The sequence below is a fragment of the Bubalus bubalis genome, chromosome 15, assembly GCF_019923935.1.
Source record: "Bubalus bubalis isolate 160015118507 breed Murrah chromosome 15, NDDB_SH_1, whole genome shotgun sequence".
NCBI lineage: Eukaryota > Metazoa > Chordata > Mammalia > Artiodactyla > Bovidae > Bubalus > Bubalus bubalis.
This window is the reverse complement of record NC_059171.1, coordinates 69,785,788-69,805,909: the sequence shown is the minus strand read 5'-3', so window position 1 is coordinate 69,805,909 and position 20,122 is coordinate 69,785,788. Positions and strand designations below refer to the sequence as shown.

Sequence of the window (20,122 nt, the reverse complement as noted above, 5' to 3'; positions counted from 1 at the left end):
TATTTGCAATCTGTTGATGTTCTTACTACAAACTTGTAGATTCACACTGCTCAGGCTATTTATTGCCGAGGCTGACCAGCTTCAACGACACCACAATGACAGTCAATCTGGCCTGTCACCTGTTTTGGGAAATACGCATTTATTGGACCACAGCCAAGCCTATTTGTTGAGATATTGTCTATGGCTCTTTTCATGCCTTGGGTTAAGTCTTTGTGACACAGGTCATTTGTCTTGTGAAGTCTAAAATCTTTACTTTCTGGCCCTTTACAGAGAGAGATTGCTCACTGTGGGTCTAGTATAACAGTATCAGCAGTGACGATCAGTTATTGAATTCAGAACCTCTGAAGTAGGTACCCAGTCTCATTTTTCCAAAAAGGAAGGAAAATGAAGCATAGAGAAGGGTTGTTGTCGCTGTTGTTCAGTCACTCAGTCGTGTCCGATTCTCTGCAACCCCACGGACTGTACCCCGCCAGGCTTCCCTGTCCATGAGGATTTCCAGAAAATAATTTTGGAGTGGCTTGCCATGTCCTTCCCCAGGGGATCTTCCCAGCCCAGGGATTGAACCCATGTCTCCTGCAAGTCTCTGGCATTGCAAGTGAATTCTTCACCACTGAGCCTTAGTAACCTATCAAAAAGCAACATAGACAAAGTGAGGACTCAAGCCTAGACATGTACATTTATTTATTAATAGTTGCTGATCAACTTCTATGTGCCAGGCATGCGCCAGGTGCAGAGAACAAAGCAGGAAAACCACTGCATCGTTGCATTGAGACTTACCTGCCTGTTCAGTGGTTAGGAGTTGGTGCTGCCACTGCTGGGGCCCGGGTTCAATCCCTGTTTGAGGAACTAAGATCCTGCAAGTCACAGGGCCAAAAACAAACAAACAAACAAACAAAACACCCTGCATAATTTTTGCCTCATGGAACTTATGGGGGATGGAGAGAAAGTGCTGTTATATAGATAATCACATTAATGTATATATTATATATGATTACCAGTTGTGTGAGAAAAGTTGTGAGAGAAAAGCATAGGGTATTAGAGAAAGAAAAAGAGGGGTTAAGAGTAGGTAGGAAGAGGGAGTCCCTTAGGCTGGATTCTCAAGACAGCAGAGCCTGCAGTAAAGCTTACCTTGTTGTTGTTTAGTCACTGAGTCGTGTCTGACTCTTCTGTCACCCAATGGATGGTAGCCTGCCAGTTTCTCTATCCTTTGAATTAAAGCTTATTTGTGAAGGCTTTCTTGGGAGGTGCAGACTAGGGCCACAAGAGAAAAACAAGGAAGAGCAAGAGAAGAAAGAGGGAAAGCAGATGCGAGGTGATGTTACCTAAGCTGGCAACAGTCTGGGGAAAAATATAGCCTATGGCTCAGATGATGAGCCATCAGGGGAAATGTGGCAAGTCATCCAGGAGAAGGAAGGGAGAAAGACTCGCCTGCTAGCTCCTTCTCATCTCCTGCCTTCCCTGAGGAAAGCTGAGACAACCTGAGATATTAGGAGGCCAGATGATACTCAGGAAGTGGTGCTGTCCATCGAAAGTTGTCTCAGTACAGAGGGTCGGAAGTGGCTCAGAAAACCTAGAAGACCCACAAAGTGAGCCGGTCAGGGAGCCTCTCTGAGGAAGTGACCTTTCCACTTGAAACTTGAAAACTGAAGTGAATGAATGGGAGGAAATGTTACACAGGCTGAGGTGAAAGAAAGTGCAAAGGTCCTGAGGCTGGAAACAGATGGGCATATTTGGGGAACTGAAAAAGACGGGGCTCTGAAGTTCCACTCCACAGATCCATATGCCCGCTCCACCATTTATGAGCTGTGTGACCTGGGGAAGTTTCTGAGTCCCTCTGAGCTTCTGTTTCTTCTCCAGGAAAATGGAGATCATCCTTGTTCTTATCTCACAGAGAGATTGTAGGATTAAGCTAAGCTGCATCAGGAGTTTAAGTACTTAGTACAGTCTCAGGCTCATAACAGGCAAACAGATAATGTTAGCCATCATTTTTATTATTACTACTACTACTGTTATTACTTAATCGGACCTATTATTCATAAATTAAAATAGCTGGAGAAGGGCCCTAGAATTTGCATGATCAGAATATTCCTGCGATTGTCTATATTACACTTCATCCTTCTGTAAAAGGTTTGTGCATCTACACCCTTACAAAACTTCCCTGCAGGGCAAGTGAATTTCCCAATTCTATTGTTAGATTTGGCCCATTGAATTTGTTTGGCCAGTGGACTGTGAGGCACACCCTGCAGAAGTCTAACATGACTACATACCTGAGATTGCTTTCTTAGATTCTTGCCTTCTGCCCAACCAGCCCATTGTACCTTGGGGCTGGTCTTCCAATGTAGTCACAGATCCCAAAAAAGCCTATGGAACTCATTCACAGTCAACCCACAGTTCCAGGCAGAGGCCATGATGACTGAGTGAAATTCACTCAGTCGTATCTGACTCTTTGTGACTCCATGGACTATACAGTCCATGAAATTCTCCAGGCCGGAATACTGAAGTGGGTAGCCTTTCCCTTCTCCAGGGGATCTTCCCAACCCAGGGATCGAACTCAGGTCTCCCGCATTGAAGTTGGATTCTTTACCAGCTGAGCCACAAGGGAAGCCCATGATGACTGTAGGCACCATGTAAAATGAAAGGAAAATAAATTTTAGTTATTATAATCACTGAAGTCTGGAGAGTAGGGAGTTCTTTGTTATGCAGCAAAACTGACAGATGCACTCTCTAATGATTCTTTTATGCATAAAACTATTAGGTGGCAATAGTGATAAAGAATCTGCCTGCAAATTCAGAAGATGTAAGAGATGCAGGTTTGATTCTGGGCTTGGAAGATACCTTGGAGGAGGGCATGGCAACCCATTCCAGTATTCTTGCCTGGAGAATCTCATGCATAGAAGAGTCTGGAAGGCTATAGTCCCTAGGGCCGCAAAGAGTCAAACACAACTGCGTGACTTAGCACACACATGAAAATATAAAGCACTGAGTTTTTACCATGGGCTCTTAAGGCAGTTTCTTTTGTGCAGGGACAGATATCTGTGTAGAGACTCAAGGAGATGCATGTATGTATTGAGATGGAAGTATGGGAGATGACAATATCAGAGAACTAGCTCTACTGGCTGACATTAAGAAATACCCAGAACACCTTCACGCAAATCTCTCAGCCCTCTTTTGTTAAAGGGGCAGCCCCTTCCTACCTTTGAGAGGTAGGAAGAGGCACACCCCTCCTTCTGCACATACCACCAGGGGTGATTTCTGTCCCCTTCTAGGCATCTCGAGATGGGCATTTTCATTTTCTGCTGTCAGCAGAGGGGTTTGATATTGCATTTCTAGGCTGCCAGATGGATGCTGTACTTTTTATTGTCGTCATTAATACTATCATCATCATTGTCATCATCAGGTTGGACTCAACAAATGCATCTTGATGTGATGAATTAATTTGGGGGATCAGAGTCCTGAGACCAAGGTCACTGGTCAATCACTGCCAAAAGCCCTGCAGAAAAAGAGAAGCTGGCAGTATTCAGGATCTGGAATGGGACATCATCAGAGCTTGGTGACCTGGCATGAACCAGGCCTTCTGAATAGGCACTTCACAAAGACCCACAGAACTTCGCCAGCTTTGAGTCTCCACATTGCCTCACCGACCCTCACTGAGTGACCACACCCAGGGCCTTCCAGTGACTCTGCGGGGAACCATGCCACCACCACGAGCTGAGGTGATCGTTCATTCTTTATCGGCATCACTGCAGTTTCATAGTCTCTCTACAGTGTTGTTCATTCAGGCTTTCTTATCTCCCAAGCCTTTTATAACAATCCCCGCTCTTTTCATTCTTCCGACTATGCAGTCCAGACAACTGGCTTTTCTTGCCTGCTTCCTCGCATGTCACAAACTGGCACTCCCCACAGCCTAACTTTAATTAATTCTTTGTTTTGTTTGACGTCTAGCCAACAGCCAGCAACTCCCTGGGTTTTATTCCTGGTCACTCAAATAAATAAACTAAAAGTTAATTTGTTGTTCATTGATTACGATTAAGTGCAGAGCTGGTATAACAGGAAATAATGTTTTTCTAGGTCCACAGTAGCACAGTAGTGGTACTGGGTTTTGTTTTGGTTTAGTTTAGTCAGGAGTGGGGGTTAAGGATAGCTTTTCTTTAACGTTCATTATCTCGTTTGATTCTCTCAACCTCCTGGCAAAGTAGACAGGACTGTTAATTATCGGCATTTCACAGATGAGGAATCCAAGCTCAGAGAAAGCAAATGACTTGCCCAAGGTGACACAGCTCAGAAAAAGCTAACTGTGGCTAAAACCCAGCCAACCTGACTCTCAGTTCAGCCAAATGGTTGTGAGTGGCTCCATTTCCCATCATGTCACATGGGATAATATTAATACTTTACATAATGTATCTGCCTTGACTTTTTCTGGGTTATCCAGAATGGTTTCCATGGACCTGCAGCTGTGTGAGATGCTCTATAAGAAAGATTTTCTGGGGCCAAATATGTCTGGACTAGGCTGTATGTACTATGTCCTCCTCTGCATTTCACCATGTTGATTAGCATATGACAGCCTCTGAGAAGTCCTGCTGTACATGACTTAAACATGTGTGTGACCCGGATTTGTCTGAATAGATTTTCCCATGAGGCAAGAGTGGAATCAGAGAAACCACATCCCAGTGAAACAGGCAAAAGGCGGGGGACATCTGAAAGAAGGGAGATGGTAGCGGAGGTGGTCAGACAAATAGATTCTGGAATATTGCAGATGCAGAGCCAACCAGGTTAGCTGGTGGATAAGATGTAGAGTGTAAGGAGGTGAGAGGAGACAAGATGTCCAAAGAAATTAGGGCTGAGCAGCTAGATGAGTAGAATGGCCACTTCCTGAGACACTCTCCCAGACTAATAGCCCTGTCTTCTCTTACAGCAGCAGATCCCTGGCCTTCAGGGATTGCATCATTTTAGTTTTATCTTCGTGGTTGAGATTTTTACAGTGGGTGAGGACTTAATACTGTGTCCCCTGTGTCTAACACATTGTAGTCAATAAATATTTGCTGAATAAGAGAATGAACATAGGCTACCATGTAGTAGCTGTTTAATAAATTTTAGCTACCATATTATTCGGAGGAAAAAATGGCAACCCACTCCAGCTTTCTAGCCTGGAGAATCCCATGGACAGAGGAGCCTGGCAGGCTACAGTCCATGGGGTTGTAAGAGTAGGACATGACTTAGCGACTAAACACACCATATTATTAATCCATTTAATGCATCCTCAGTCACTCAGTCACGTCCGCCTCTTTGCAACCCCATGGACTACAGCCCACCAAGCTCCTCTGTCCATGGGATTTCCCAGACAAGAATGCTGGAGTGGGTTGCCATTACCTTCTCCAGGGGATCTATCCAACCCAGGTCTCCTGCATTGGCAGGAGGCTTCTTTACCAGTGAGCCACCAGAGAAGCCCAATCCACCTAGTTCAGCTCAGTTCAGTTCAGTCACTCAGTCATGTCCAATTCTTTGTGACCCCGTGGACTGCAGCATGCCAGGCCTCCCTGTTCATCACCAACTCCTGGAGTTTACTCAGACTCATGTCCATTGAGTCAGTGATGCCATCTAGCACGTGCATATTAACTTTACTTGCTGATTTAGTATGAAGTGGGATGTTGGAGAGAAGAAGAGCAGTGACTGCTAATGGGAAGGGAAAAAATGATCAGAAGACGTAGTTCTAATGGGAGCCCTGTCCCTGTATTTCTGTACTTGGATGAGTTCCCTCCCCTCTCTGAGTCAGTTCTTCCAATCCTATTCAAGAAGGGATAGAACAATATGATTTCCATCAGCCCTGCACTTTGCACCCAGAAGTCTAAGTAGAAGCCACGATCTGTGTCCTCAGGAACGTGCCACGCAGCACCCTGCCCAGGACAGACTGGCTCACCAAATGCTCCATCATCCTGAGCAGCCTAAGTGCTTTAAGCACACAGTGCAGAGGAAAACAGTGGTGACTGGAGTGGCTAAGATGGTTCCTGGAGGTTTCCTTCTTCATCCTTCCAAGAGCCTGAAGTAACAAATGAATATGGTGACATTTGCTGGAGAAAAAAAAACAACACCACCACCTTTTCCTGGTTTCCTTATGCTCAATTCAGCTGACAAGTCTTCAGTAAGAACTTGCTTCTTTCCTGCCCCCAAAGAAGGACCACTGGGCAAAATTCATTGCTCTTCTAGACCTCGCTATTCTCTGAACCTTATTTCCTACATGAGAACTAGTACTTCTCTTTTTATCTAGATAGATATTAAACAAGAAAAAAAAATACATTTCTCGTCTGAACTTTTTTTGAACCATTCTTCCCAAAGGCTAGTTAGTGTTGGCTTCCTGGATCTGGGCAGCTTATGTGACCAGTTGTCTCACCATAGTGCGTCCAATGGATCCATAAGGTTTCACTAGCTCTGTGAGAGTCCTTCCAGACGAGGCTACCCGGCAAATGTTGCTCGGCTTCCGTTCATTCAGTGTTGTCCTCACCTGGTTGCACAGAGCAAACATCTACCCTGAAAGATTCTCCCCCTGGGGACCATCTACTCTATCATTGCTTTTCTTGGTGCAGATGTTTTCAAAAAGTCCCCTGGTGTTAAGACCCTGCTTGCCTCTTTCTCTCCCCAGAAGAGGTCACTACTTGATAAAGAAAAACAGTAGCTTGACCCCAACCCTCAGCCCCCCACTGCTATTTAACAAGCAGTTCTCAGGAGTTAACAGCCAAACCCAAAACCCACCCAATCCTTCCTAATATTCTCACCATTGATTTTATTGTCACTGTTACTGTGAAAAATATTCATATCACCACATCAGTCTTACTTTGCAAAGATCCCAGCATGACAGTCATTTTATTTCTTCCTCAAACTGACCCTCATGGCTACTTAGCCTAGGTTATAAGTGGGAAGACTGAAGAACAAGGAGATGAACTGGCTTACATAAAGATTATCGACCCATGTCTTCTCTTTTTTTAAATTTTTTACATTTTTTTTTAATTGAAGGATAATTGCTTTACAGAATTTTGTTGTTTTATGTCAAACCTCAACATCAATCAGCCATAGGTATACATATATCCTCTCCTTTTTGAACCTCCCTCCCCTTTTCCTCCCCACCCCACCCCTCTAGGTTGATACAGAGCCCCTGTTTGAGTTTCCTGAGCCGTATTTGCTTGCTATCTATTTTACATATGGTAATATAAGTTTCCATGTTACTCTTTCCATACATCTCACCCTCTCCTCCCCTCGCCCCATGTCTATAAGTCTGTTCTCTACGTCTGTTTCTCTATTGCTGCCCTGTAAATAAATTCTTCAGAATTATTTTTCTAGACAAGTTCAGGTGTTGAAAGAAAAGGCATCAGAGTTCATTGGCTGAGCCACTCTTCTAAAGGCAGGGGAGAAAGACCAGAACATGATGACAATCCAAGACAAGAAGTGCCACCCCATAAAGACAGAAGAGAGGTGATTTGAAAGCTAGTGGCTAAGCTAGAGAGTAACCCAACATCCTTTCTAGTTTCAGGATTCCCAGAAAGTAAACAACGGAAGCCCAGCTGCAAAGACAACAGCAGCAGAAGAGCCCACCAGGCCACCATAGGGATGGGATCAAAGATCAGGCTGATGCCCCATGGATTCTTTGTCACCAAATGAAGTGCCGGAATTGCACAGTTATGTCATTGTCAGTGATGGGTTTCAAGTAGCATATAGACGAAAAACGGGGGAGAGGGGACAGGTTTCACTGGAAGTTTATCAGAGACTCACAAGAACAAGAGACTTAGAGAACAAGATCATAGTAGTCTGGATAATTAAGGAAGAGAAAATGCAATGATGATCTTAGAGGAAAAAGGAAGAATGCAGTTGAACATAACCATCAAAGCTGACCTAGATGTCAGTGAATTCTAAGAGATCATTTATCTTTGAAATCTCAGAAGCAAGAGTCATACAGCTGGGATCCCAAATCTGAGAAGTCAGGCCTCAGAAGCATCTAATGGACCAAGGCCTGGATGTTTACTCAGCTCCGGTGGCTTAAGGATGAGTGTTGCGTGTATACTCTCTGAGATCTGTGGTAGGTAGAGGCCCCTACTCTGCGACAAGACTACAGAAAAAGATGCTGTACCAATAGAGAAGAAGGTTGGGTGCTGGACAGCTCCCTAAAAGGAAGTTCAAGAGAGCCCACCACATGTGAGTTTGGTATGGATCCTTATAAATCCAATGGTTCTTCCAAAATGTTCTAGAAGATGTGGAGCACTCTAACATTCATGGTCCATATCAGTAATATCTATAATTTAATAAGCACCTAGTATGAATTGAGTAAGCTAGTAAGTACTATATACACATATTATCACAATAGATTTTCAAAACAGGCCTACAATAGTTCTTATTCACTCTATTTTGTAGAAGAGGGACCTGAGACTCAGAGAGGTAAGACAACTTTTCCAAGACTACACAGTTTACAGTTAAAATTACAACCCAGACCTAGACATCTATGCAAAACTGCAGCTCTTTCTACCTGATACCAAGATCTCTGGGCAAGACCAGATAACATGAATTTCCAATCCAGAGGTCTTTGATGGAAGAGGAATTAAGAAGCTGTGGCAACCAAGTTGCAGAAGATACTTTTGATAGGAGTCTGAGCTAACTTAACATCTGACATCATCCCCCAAAATGAGAGAAAAGTAATAAACTGTTGGGATAATTCCAATAGTGCATTATTTCTGGTGTGTGTGTTTTATTATATGATTCAAACAATAAATAGACAAGCGTGTGTTGAGCAGTACACTGGTTTAAGTGGGGTGTTTTTAGTATTTAAAGTCTTTATTGAATGTGTTGTATACCATACTGCTTCTCTTTTATGTTTTGGTTTTTTGGCCATGAGGTACGTGGGGTCTTAGCTCCCTGACCAGGGATTGAACCTGCACGCCCTGCGCTGGAAGACAAAGTCTAAACCACTGGACCTTCAGGAATGTCCCAAGACACTGTATTATTAGAGCCTATGGAGGATGCAAGAAGGTGTAAGCCAGGATGTTTCTCTGTTTTCATTCAAACACCTTGAAATCTCACTGTCTTCCTATGTGCTTAGAAAAGTCACTAATAATTTAAATTATACTGGTTCAGATATGAAGTGACAAGGGTCCCCAGGAAGGATACTCAGGAGGGTTTCACAAAATTACTAACATCTGAGCTCTCCACTGAAGGTTAGATTTCAATAAGTGAACGAGAGATAGGATGGCATCCCTAGAAGAGATAATGCTAAATGCAAAGGCAGAGAGAGAGCTTGTTCCAGCCAGAGCTGAGAGGTGATAATATCATGGAGTGAGATAATCTTAAAAAGACACTGCAATAAGTATATAAATGATTTTGAATCTGAGGTAAAGGAGCTTGGCATTTATAGTAAAAGCGAAAGGAATCTGAAGGAGGCATGTGAAATAGACAGGGACAAGTCCAGCACCAACTACAGTGCTCAGAACCATGTGTCTGATACACATTTCCTAAGTGAAGAAATGAAAGAATACCTTGGACAGGATGTGCTGACAAGGAAAGAAAGAGAAAAAATCCGAAACGCCACTGATGACAATAGCAGCCTACATGATATAGGTAGAAGTAGAAAAGCTATCGGACTTCCCTGGTGGCTCAGATGGTAAAGCGTCTGTCTACAATGAGGGAGACCCAGGTTCAATCCCTGGGTTGGGAAGATCCCTTGGAGAAGGAAATGGCAATCCACTCCAGTACTATTGCCTGGAAAATCCCATGGACAGAGGACCCTGGTAGGCTGCAGTCCATGGGGTCGCAAAGAGTCACACACGACTGAGTGACTTCACATTCATTCATTCAGAAAAGCTATATAGAAAGTTTGGAAGCAGTGAAGAAAACAGCATAAAAGGAAAAGAGGCTTATTTTGATTCTAGCATTATGTCCCGAGCAGTAGTTTACACCAAGAAGAGAAGGGCAGGGAGTCTTCAAATAACCTCAAAATTTAAGAACCCATAATTCTACCAGCAGAGCTAAATATGCCTATACATGTCTCTGGAAGAGCAGAGACGGAGTCAGAAGAAGGAAAGGAGGAGCAGAATCTCTAAAAGCAGAAAGTAAAACATATGAAAATGGACACATGCTAAGCTTTAGAGCTCATGTTTCACCTTTCTGCTAACTGGGTAGTTGATATTCAACTTACCTATGATCTTATTATGCCCACTTTGCTGATGCAAAAATGAGGCTTGGGGACTTGACTCCAGGAAAACTGATTCTAAATCCTGGTTGGTTTTGTTATTTCTTTGTTTCTATTTTCCCATATGGAAAAAGAAGAGAGTAGGTGAAGAGAAAAATAGAAAGATGAAATCCTAGGAAGTCTCATCGGCAGATGTCGGAAAATCCATGGTAGGCTGTGCCTTGCAGGGACCCAGATTTGAACCTATGCTGAACTTTTCTCTTTGACATAGGAATGTATAATCATCTGCTTACCTAGGAGATATAGCAGTGAGTTATAATCATTTTCTCTCCTGAGAGTTAGTAATTTTTTTTTTGATGCAAAGAGATTTTATATATGTAGCTTTTTGATGCAAAGAGATTTTATATATGTAGCTTTTTGATGCAAAGAGATTTTATATATGTAGCTGATATTGTTTTAACAAGTCTGTGTTGAGTCAATAAACATCTACCTTCTCCATTTCTCCTCTCTGCGCCATTCAGTCATCAAATTCCAACAGATGTCAGGGAGTTCTCACCCAAGCCCATAAGCCCCAGAATGACATAAGAAAAAAGTGAAGTCGCTCAGTCGTGTCTGACTCTTTGCGACCCCATGAACTGTAGCCTACCATGCTCCTCTGTCCACGGGATTTTCCAGGCAAGAGTACTGGAGTGGGTTGCCATTTCCTTCTCCAGAGGATCTTCCCAACCCAGGGATTGAACCCAGATCTCCCGCATTGTAGGCAGATGCTTTACCATCTGAGCCAACAGGAAAGTAAATATAGAATGACATAATGCTACAGTAATTCTCATCAAACAAGATCTGACCACTGGGAATAAGTCCCATAACTTCAGCAATTTGGTTTCTTGGGAAGAGCCCCCAAAACGTTAACTTTCCCTCCCTGGAAGGATCAGAAACCTGGGAGAAGTCATAGATGGTGTATTCCTTGTGATCAACATCCTTCTTACCATGGGGATGACAGAGATTTCACAAAAGCTTTACGAGGCACAGTGAATTACAAAGGCTGTCAGCAGCAGTCGCCTTCACAAGGACCAGTTGTTGCCATCATTTCTCTAATAAAGTTTCAACAGGACGGTTGTTCAAATTCCTTTCTGTGTCTGCTAGGACTTGGGAGGCCTTGTCATGATTCATTCAGACTCACCAGGTTCTACCAACAAGCAGGAAATGATCCTGAGTTACCCTCCACCAGTGACTTAGAAACTCATCTGAAAAACGTGCTTGAATTTAACACCACAAACAGTTGGTTGTTGTTGTTCAGTCACTAAGTCACGTCTGACCCTTTTTGTGACCCCATAGACTGTAGCCCCCCAGGCCTCTCTGTCCATTTCTGGAGTGGGTTGCCATTTCCTTTTCCAGGGGATCTTCCTAGGGATCAAACCTGCCTTTCCTGCATTGGTGGGCCGATTCTTTACCACTGAGCCACCAAGGAAGTCCTATTAGAAAGAATGGTATTCCCTCCACTTCACTGAGGAAACTGATGAAGGGCTACGGAGAGACAAGTAAGGTCACAAGGTCACACAGCATGTTCATGGTGGGGATGAGATTCAGATTCAGGAAGTATGGTCCTAGAAGCTCTAAATACTAAGCTCTATTTCCAAAGGACACAATCACGAGAAGGAGGTTTATCCCTATTCAAACTGAAGTGTTGCATCAAGAAACAGAATGAACTGGAGGCCAACCTGATGGTGTTGTTTCTGTTCATTCGCTAAGTCCCATCTGACTCTTTGCAACCCCATGAACTAGGGCTTGGTTTCCCTGTTCTTCAGTCTCTCCTGGAGTTTGCTCAAATTCATGCCCATTGAGTTGGCGATGCTATCTAATCATCTCATCCTCTGCTGCCCCCTTCTTCTTTTGCCTTCCATCTTTCTCAGCATTGGGGTCTTTTCCAATGAGTCAGCTATTCTTATGGGCTTCCCAGGTGGCACTAGTGGAACTCGCCTACCAATGCAGGAGACATTAGAGATATGGGTTTGATCCCTGGGTCAGGAAGATCCCCTGGAGAGATGGCAACCCACTCCAGTATTCTAGCCTGGAGAATCCCATGGACAGAGGAGCCTGGTGAGCTACAGTGAATAAAGTTGGAAAGAGTCAGACACAACTGAAGCAACTTAGCATGCACACAACCTGAGAGTAGCAGCAGGATTAAAAGGGAAGCCACCCCACCCCGAGATGTAAAGTCAAATCTCACAGGGAGGGACAGGTGGACATTAGCCTGCCCTGCACCACCCTGCCCACCCAAGATTCTCCATCCAATGCTCATTTTGGGGGCTCTGCTTTCCATTTTATTCTTTAGCAACATCAGGAGGAAGCCTATATTTCCCTATGAGATGTGCCTATTTGGTTCATCTGATACACACTGCTGACCCAGGAATAGAGTGAGGTGCTGAGGTTACCAGGCTAAGGTGCTCCCAGCCTCCCGGTGAACATACCAAGAGATCGGATTCTGGACTGTGACAGACATGTATGCAGGAGTCTGCAGAACAGAGAGGAGGGCCAGGGCAAAGCCCAGGGACACCTACATCTTTGTCACAGGTTGACAGGCATAGATCCCAGCATATTTTCAGGCTTCTTGCCACTGATCTGAAAGTGGGAAGTGCTTTGGTCTTACCGTTGAAACAAGCTAAGATGTTTGAGGCAAGAATCTCTTAGCGGATCCCCTGAGATCACAGATGGACATCCCACATGGTCATCATCAGCTGTTCACCTCTCTCTGACTATCAGAACAGTGATAATAGCCAAAGTGGCTGAAAGACATCAAATAAACCTGAACCACAAACCAAGGATGCCTTTAGACCCAGTACAATAGACTTGTCCACTCACCACATGCATCATCTCTTCTAAAAGCTCTTTCAACTGGATATATATGCCAAACATACACACATGCCCTGCTCACATCCCCACAAACACATCCACTCATGCATGAGCACAGATTCTCCTGAAGCAAATATTATTTTTAAATATTTGAGGCCAGTGACCTGAGGGTCTGTACAACCTGAATTCCTGCAGCAGCGATTTTCTTTTCAAGCCAAGATCAGATGCGAGTCAATACGTGTGGCCTGGATGCCATGTCACTGAGTAAGAACTGCATGTGGATGGAGTCAAATTGAGCCCAGCATGCAACTGATCCATAATCGTGTTCACTAAGAGCATTTAGTCTTCCGGCTCCAGGCTCTCTGATGTCTGTCTCAGAATTGTGTCAGGAGCTAATGGCAGAAAAAGAGCCAGCATCATTTAGCTTAATTGAGCAATCATTAGGACTTCCTCCAATAAAGTAAGTAGGCGGGGGGTGGGGTGGGGGGTAGGGGGGCTCAGAGAGCAACTAACTTCCCTGGAGCTATTCAGGGTTCTTGTGCCCGGGGTCTACCTTACACAGGACAAATACATCTGAAGTTGCCCAACTTCCCAGCCTGATCTAATTAGTAAACACCTTCAAAGGGATCAGGTCTACCACACACAGCAAAGGTGGGCAAATAAATATTTAAAGAGCACATCTGTGTAGGTGGAGCGGGGAAAGGAAAAACAGGTTGGAAACAAATATGAGTTCACTTTGGGAGCTCTGTTGTGTAATCGTCCTTGCCCTTGCCCCTGCACTGGCCAAACTTGCCCCTTCTCCAGGGTTTCGATGGGACCTGATACCCCAGACACTCAGCCACCCAGCCTCCAGAAAGAACTACCCCAAGATGCAGACTCAACCTGCCTTAACTCTGGTCACTCAACACAACCACTGTTTTGGATGTGAGAATTGAATGAGATCTATATAAAGGGAACCCTGCTATGCAGCAAACTCTTATTAACATGCTAGTGACTGCTGAAATTGTTGTTTTTAATTGGGCAATGATTTAAGCTAAAGGACTAATTCTTCAAGGATGGCGTGTCAGGCAACACCAGCAGTTATCAACAGCACCTCTGCAGATGATCAGCCCCGTCTACATCATTTCCTGGCTCTTTGGGCTTTTTCAGTGGCTTACGGCCAATTATCACATAGTTCCACATCACACTGCCCTAGAACAGCAACTAATGAGACCTCCCGGGTTCGCCAAGGCTTTCAAAGACTCAAAGTACGTGGTTCACAAATGAACGATAATCAGCTCCACCTCCACTGTCGACACTGGAACACCAGCAACATTTTCAGAATTGAATTGAAGCCTAGGAGCCATGTTTGGAATCGAAGTTCAGTTCTCTGGAGTGGATCATCAAGGTAGACCAATATAAGCTTTTCAATGCATTTTATTTGCCACATCAGAGGGAGAGGGTGGAGAACACCATTCATGGGGCACTGCTGGATGTCAGGTATGATGCTGGGTGCTATCCCTTCCCTCTCTCACTTAAGGCTCGTGATGAACCAGGTGTCATTATCCTCATCTCACAGAGGAAGCTGAGGCATCAGTGTGTCAGTGGGCTACACGCACTCCAGTGTTTTGTGTTTAGTGTTCGTTGGCTTGGTTTTGGTTTTTCTGCTGTACCATGTGTACTTTGATCATTCATTCAGCAAAACTATAAAATTATCAGTCCTCTTTCTATTAAATTTGCAACATAGTTCAGTGCTGAACCATATTCATTAATTCATCCATTCAAGACATAGTTATCAGACACTAGGAATAGAGAAGTAAAAATTTTTAAAAGTACCTATTATTATGAAGCTTATATTTTGGATATATTTTGGAAGAGAGACAATCAGTCAAGCAAATAAGGAAGGAAGGAAAGAAGGAATGAGGTTATTTATCAGAAAGAGATGAATGTCATGTAGGGACTGAAGAATATGATAGAGAGGCAGGTGGTATCATTGATTGGACACTCAGGACAGGACTCCTGAAGGAGGAGACCTTTAAGCTAGAACTGAATGACAAGAAGGAGGGGGTCATGGAAGAGCAATGGGTAGAGACTGCTACCAAAGAGGCTGCAAAAGTTCTGAGATGGGAAGGAGCTTTAAGAATACAAAGAACAGAAGAAAAGCCCAGTATGGCTTGAACAGGTGAATGAATGAGAGTTAGAGCCACACAAAATAATGTCAAAGAGATGGATAGGAGCCAGATGGCACAAGGCTTTGTAAGTCAGGATAAGCCTCATTCATCAAATATTTGTTGAATGAATAAATGCACAGACCTTGAAGCACTATGGAAATGTAAATACCAACTGCCTTTCAGGAGTTCAGTTTGTCAAAAAGATGAAAGGAATCTACATCCATTCATCCAAGAAGTATTTACTGAGGCCCTAGAGTGTGCCAGGCACCATGGTACATAGAGGGGGCACCAGAATGGATAAGCCAAATTCCTTGACTTCAACCAACACATGGCTTTAAAGAAAGATACAAGACCATAGCACAGAGTAGCAAGATCTTTAATTTGAGGAAACACTGTGCGAGCACATGGAAATCCACAATCTTAGCCTGAAAAAGGTCAAGGAAAAGGCTAAGAGAGCATATGAACTACATCAAGATGAAGAGCTCAGAGATAAGTTGGTCTCTGAAGACTAGGAAGGTCAGGACAATTTCCCAGAGAGAAAACTGGACTTAAACTGGGTCTTTGGATGTAAGCAGGAGGGGCTCCCTGTTGAAAAACAAAGGCTTCAAGCTCCCGGTTTGAATCAAAGGTCAACACCTTGGTGGGGCATTTGCAGCTTCCCACACCGACTGCTGCTCCTAACTTACACTTTCTTCACACACACGCGCGCGCTTACCCCCCTGCTGGTCCTCCCTCTCTGCTGAAACATAGATGAAATGACCAGCTAATCATTTCCCAAACTGCTTAGCATCTTAGTCACTCTGAAAGAAAGTCCCATCCCCATTCCAACTAAGAAGATCATGTACAGTTTCCTGATGATCGAATAGCCCATGGATAGGAGACTCCAAATATAACCATGTGTTTCACTTTGGGACGGTTCATTTTCCTCAGCAAAGATACCCATCTTTAAATGCAATGGAAGACTGCTTCCCCAATGCAGCCATTCCTTGATTCTAATTTTAATCACGGAAGTCTTTCTGGTCACCTATGGCTGGGTAAAAATCAATAGGAAACCATAGCATCATATGAGTAAGCATTCACCTTTCATTTATGAATATATGGGTCGCCCAGAAAGACTGTATTGCAGGCTCCAGGTGGCTCTGTTTCACATGACTTGCATCTTCCTCTGGGACCAGTGGGCCAGCAGCATTCTGTTCTGGTGGTGATAACAGAAGTACAGAAGACTGAGTCCTCCAGAGGCACACGATAACTTCTGCCTCCATTTCATTGGCCAAAACAAGTTACACATCCAAACCCAAGCTCAAAGATAGTGCTCAAAAGAACAAACACTCTGCCCACCATAAGGCGACTGCAAGAATAGAGGCAGTGGGATAAAAATCGCAACCACAGACGTTATAAAGAATTCATCCCACTTCTCCCACTAATGTCAAATCTCAGAAGGTAGAGCATATGTTCCTACAAATACCCTTACTTTCCAGATTAAGCTTCCTCATTCCTTATTTGGTACGTCCTCAGAAACCCTCTCTTTGCTCCAATCTGTGCAAATCCTAGTGTGTTAACATCTCTAACTAATGTTGATTGCGATCAGATGTGGCCATGGTGTGTCTTCCAGCATGGATTTGCCAGAGCAGGAGAGTGGGTACATCTGCAAGAATTTGTTGCTTAACAAAACACTTCAAAAACTACTAACAGCTCATTCTTGCAGTGGTCAGCTAGGCAATTCTTCTGGTCTGGGCTGAATGCAGTTGAATGTATCTGGGTTCACTCACATGTCTGCCATCAGCTGGCAGATGGGCTAGAGGTTGGTTGGTCCAGGATAACCTTGGTTAGGACACCTGAGGTCTCTCTTACATTGCCTTCCTCCAGAAGGATAATCAAGAGTTATTCACATGCCTGTATCAGAGCTCTAAGGGTTCCAGATTGTGTAGGCAGCATGCATGAGGAGTAGGTTCCAGACAGCATATCACTTTGGCCACATTCTATTGGCCAAGGCAAATCACAGAGTCCACCAAAATCAAGAATAAGGGAAACAGACTTTATCTAACATGGGGAAAGCTGCAAAGTACTTTGGCTATGGGCAAGCAGTTTCTCCTTACAGGGGTCCTCTATACCATATGTCCATGAACACATGATATGTAGGCAAGCTGACCTTAGGTTTTGGTCCACATGGCACTACTGTACTGACTCACAGAGTTAGAAATCAGTTAATAAGCTCAGACTCGGAGTCATAAACTGTTATCAAGTAAATTCATATTACAGTTGTATTCATGCTGATGATCTGAACCAAAGTATAATCCTTTTTTTTTCTATTTCATCTCCATTGCTTTATCCAGCTTCTATCCTTCCATAACCATTCTTGTAACAATCCTTTGTATAACTTTTCAAAAAGTGAAAATGTTAGTCACTCAGTTGTATCCAACTCTTTGCAACCCATGGACTGTAGCCCACCAGGTCCCTCTCTCCATGGAACTCTCCTGGAAAGAATACTGGATGGGTTTCCATTCCCTTCTCCTAGGGATCTTCCTTACCCAGAGATCGAACCCGGGTCTCCTGAATTGCAGGCAGATTCTTTACCATGTGAGCCACCTGAAAGAACTCACCAAATTCTGAACATCATCATCATGTACTCCTTTACCATATCTGGTGTAAGAAATAGTTGTTGTTATAACAACCGGTTCTTACAACAAGTTCAAGACAGGGAAGATCATATTTTCTAGTCTTGCTGTATATTTCAGTGGCAGCCATCTCATTGGCTGTGCATATGGTACTTGGTAACCATGTGAAGTCACACAAGGATGAATCAATATTCAATACAACACAGTTCCAATGGTTAATCAGTGGCTCTTCAATTGTTTTTTTCAGTTCAGTTCAGTTCAGTCGCTCAATCGTGTCGGACTCTTTGTGACCCCATGAATCGCAGCACACCAGGCCTCCCTGTCCATCACTGACTCCCGGAGTTCTCCCAAACTCTTGCCCATCGAGTCAGTGATGCCATCCAACCATCTCATCCTCTGTCATCCCCTTCTCCTCCTGCCCCCAATCCCTCCCAGCATCAGAGTCTTTCCCAATGAGTCAACTCTTCACATGAGGTGGCCAAAGTATTGGAGTTTCAGCTTTAGCATCAGCCCTTCCAAAGAACACCCAGGACTGATTCTAGAGTCCTTTTTTAAAAAGATAAACTATTATATGAAAATTCAACATGAAAAACAGATAAACACGGGACTGCTTGGCATCACTGACTCGATGGACGTGAGTCTCAGGGAACTCCGGAAGTTGGTGATGGACAGGGAGGCCTGGCGTGCTGTGATTCATGGGGTCACAAAGAGTCGGACACGACTGAGCAACTGATCTGATCTGATCTGACTTTAGCTGTAAGAGTGATATTCTTGAAGCTCTTTCTACTCAACTTCTCTCATCTCCATTAAAGTATCTGAGGGCTTCTTGGAACAAAATTCAAAAACCACTGGATGAAACCAGTGTTTTCAAAGTCTGACAAGCATGACCCTCAATAAGTAATGTATTTTACATAATGACCCAGAACACAGGTTAACACAGATCAGTAAATCAATTGTTTCTCAACATTATTTCACCCTCAGTGCAATACAGTCTATATTTTCCATTCTATTCATCTTACTTTGTAAATATTGATCATGAATTACCTGGTGGCTCAGCCAATAAAGAATCTGTCTGCAATGCAGAAGAACTGGGTTCAGTCCCTGGGTCAGGAAGATTGTCTGGACCACTGCCAAACAGCTCGTGCCCCATGGTTAGAAGCCACTGAGTTTGGTGATCTCTTCAATCTTTCAGTATTGTAAATCTATAAGTCTATCATTCTAAAGCTTCCATCCCCTCAATGTCCACTCTTTACTCTCAGGGACAAGGAGAGGTTGGTGATGGGCATCACCTAAAAGAACAGAAGTTGAGTTCTACAGAAGCTATAATAATGCTCCCAAGAGTAATGGAGACCACTTGCCCTCATGGACACTAACAAGACCAGTAGATGAGCTTGTGAGGAGAGTTTACTCTGGAGTCAGACTACTTAAGTTAAATTCCCAGTTATGCCAAGTGTAGCCTGGGTTACTTGGGTTTAGGAGAAGACTCTTGAGAGCCCCTTGTGCTGCAAGGAGATCAAACCAGTCCATCCTAAAGGAAATCAACCCTGAATATTCATTGGAAGGACTGATGCTAAAGTCCTTCCAAGAAACTTTGATACTTTGGCCACCTGATGCAAAGAACTGACTCATTGTAAAAAACCCTGATGCTGGGAAAGATTGAAGGTAGGAGAAGGGGACAACAGAGGACGAGGTGGTTGGATGGCATCACCGACTCAATGGACATGAATATGAACAGGTTCCAGGAATTGGTGATGGACAGGGAGGCCTGGAGTGCCGCCGTCCATGGGATCACAAAGAGTCAGACATGACTGGGTGACTGAACTGAACTGACTGAATCTATCTGCAGCTCAATAACTACCTCCTCTGATATTTAGGTCTAATAACAAAGGATTAGCCTTTCAGGATTGTGAATAGCATTAAATAAGATAACATATAATGGAGTTAGCACAGCCAGGAACAGTGCATGCTCGGAGTTCCCTCGTATTAATAAGGGAATAGATGGCTTTTTTCCCAAGGGAGTGGGCTTCATAACTAAGACAAAATATGAATTTATCTCTCTCCTCCCCATTTTAATAGTCAGAGGGATCTCTGTTCAAATTTTTTCTCTGCCACTTGAGAAGTTGTGGTCTTAACAGTGGTCGTGGATGACTCACACTTACTGAGCTTCAAGATCCTCAGCTGTGAAATGGGAATAACAATACCTATTTGGCAGAGTCGTTACAAGTAAAGTTGAAATAATGAATGGAAAACAACTGGCACAGTGCCTGCTACCTAGGAAGAGCTCAATAGAAAAGAGAGAGACACAGAGACCAAGAGAGAGACAGAAAGACAGAGAGACACCCTGA

At 43.8% G+C, this 20,122-nt stretch overlaps 1 long non-coding RNA gene across 3 annotated transcripts in view; it reads right to left on the bottom strand.

Moving 5' to 3' along the window:
* Positions 1-20,122, bottom strand: part of LOC123464522 — a 125,613-nt gene that overhangs the window by 21,724 nt on the left and 83,767 nt on the right. For all 3 annotated transcript variants that reach the window (XR_006640052.1, XR_006545058.2, XR_006545057.2), the window contains 3 exons: positions 16,243-16,357; positions 5,915-6,034; positions 778-1,570 (listed from right to left, as the gene is read on the bottom strand). This is a non-coding gene — a long non-coding RNA (uncharacterized LOC123464522). The remainder of the gene's footprint in view (positions 1-777; positions 1,571-5,914; positions 6,035-16,242; positions 16,358-20,122) is intronic.